Source organism: Echinops telfairi, unplaced genomic scaffold, assembly GCF_000313985.2.
Source record: "Echinops telfairi isolate 266 unplaced genomic scaffold, ASM31398v2 ScPeMD7_53;HRSCAF=182, whole genome shotgun sequence".
NCBI lineage: Eukaryota > Metazoa > Chordata > Mammalia > Afrosoricida > Tenrecidae > Echinops > Echinops telfairi.
The window spans coordinates 4747478-4749605 of NW_022103951.1; positions in this window are offsets into that span (position 1 = coordinate 4747478).

Here is a 2128-nt window from a genome sequence, read left to right on the forward strand (position 1 = left end):
AAAAAAGCATCCCAGCCCCATTCATTTCAAGTCCGTGGGTCTGATGCTAACCAGGAGCTCTAAGAATCAAGCAAGTACTAGTCAATGAAACAGGAAGCTGAAGTGTGAAGCTGGGAGATCACAAGTCAGTGAATACTGCCACAGGGCAGGGCGCCACAGCTCCCAGAGTATGCAGGCTGCCAAGCCCAGAGCCAGCTACCCATTCCAGGCAAGCACGGAGGCAAAGAAAAAGAGACAAGAGACGGAGAGATGTCCTTAGTATCTCTCATATAAAAAGGCCATACACCCCAAGGTAGCATCATCGGGCTGCGACTTGAGAGACTGGACTTCACCCCTACCTCCACACAGGTCCCATTATGTAGACGTAAAATCTAACCATCATAGACCACCCTTGGCCAACTTGTTACCTGTACATAACTCTTTAACCCATACATAATCTCCAAACAAAGACAATAATAAAATATACTTGCCCTTAACATGATACAAGTTAAGAAAACATGTGCAACCCAAAATATGTCAGTCCCATTATATTCTGTAAATGGACAAATCAAAATATTTTATGCCTAACAATTTCAGTTCTGTGAACAATCACACCTTAATCAACAGCCTCTCCCACCCTCTCTTACCTAGAATCATTATAAAAAGAGAAAACAAGTCTGAAGGGATTCTCCATGTTCCACGTATTCTATTCTAAAAACACCCATTAAAGGGTGTAAGCCAGCCACTTTGTGCCTATATCTCTCCCCATTTGGGGTATTCAATTTCTAAATTGCCCATTTCTATTAACCCAGTATTCTGAGGAGACAAGCATGATCTTTCATCTGAAGAATCTTCATTCAATTTGGAATTTGTGTATCCATATCCATAAGCAGAGGCAAATCTAGAGCAGGCATCCATCAAAAATTGATGTTTAGAGAGCTTTTCTTTTTTTAAACAAAATATTATGTATACAAGGTCACTATGAGTAGGAACCAACTTGAGGGCATGTAACAAAACACCCAAAATTAAAGATAGCTACCACATTAACATAGGAAGACTTAAATGCTTCATCTGAATAGTTAAAATTTCAAAAATGTCCATCTTTATTTTTTCTTTTATACAAGTTTTTGAAATATTTCAAAATGTAATTGAATAAAAATATTCAAAAGTGTGTTGAAGAATGGGTGTATGTTTTAGCTAAATTGAATTTCTGCTTCTTTGCTTACCTCGATGACCAATTTCTTTCCTATTCACTGAATGAATTCAATAGAACCAAGTACATTATTTTACACATAAATGGTGGTCAGTGATTGTTTATGGAAATAATGATATATAATTTACTTTCCACAATGATGGACTAGTTAGCCTCTTAGAAATGTGTTCCCAGGAATTGAATACTCATTGAAATAAGAATTCTAATTGTACTCTACCTCCAAATTGGATGGTTGTTGGATATAGTCCAAACATGGAGCATCAGTAATCATATGCAGTAAGTAAACAACAGCTCAATGGCAAGACCCTTCTTCTCTAATCTCTGAGTGTAGCTCGTGATTTAGATGGGGGAATAGTGTTTTCTTATCACAACAACATCCTTTATAATAATAACTAGAACACAATCACATGGAGGCCCATGTGAATATGCTAATCTTTACAGTCTGCCATTGAACATTGCTTGAATTTAAGTGAGCTCTTTATTAAATTCTATAAAGTAAAATAAAGACAAATACTATCAGGAATAGTGTTTTAATAGCTTGATGGAGATATACAGTTTTTGTAGTCATCAAATAGCTAGAGGATCCCTAGTGGCACAGCAGGTTAAGCACAGGGATGCTAACCTAAAGGTCAGATGCCCTGTGGGAGAAACACACAGCAGCCTTGGAAACGGAAGGGGCAGTTCTGCTCTTGTATGTTCTTTTGGATTCAGAATTGCCTTGACCTAGGGGGAAATTATCACAAAGTTATAATAGTAAGGAAAACACATTTTATTCCATACATGAGGTATAGAAAGAATAGATGTCAGAAACCGACTGCCCCATGCCATCAAAGCTGTCTGCCGGAATCCCAAGAGCAATACAAGATCAGTCAGCAGTATGGATCCTTTCAACAGATGAGCTAGTTACTAAAAATTGCTTTTGCAAAAGTCTTTGAT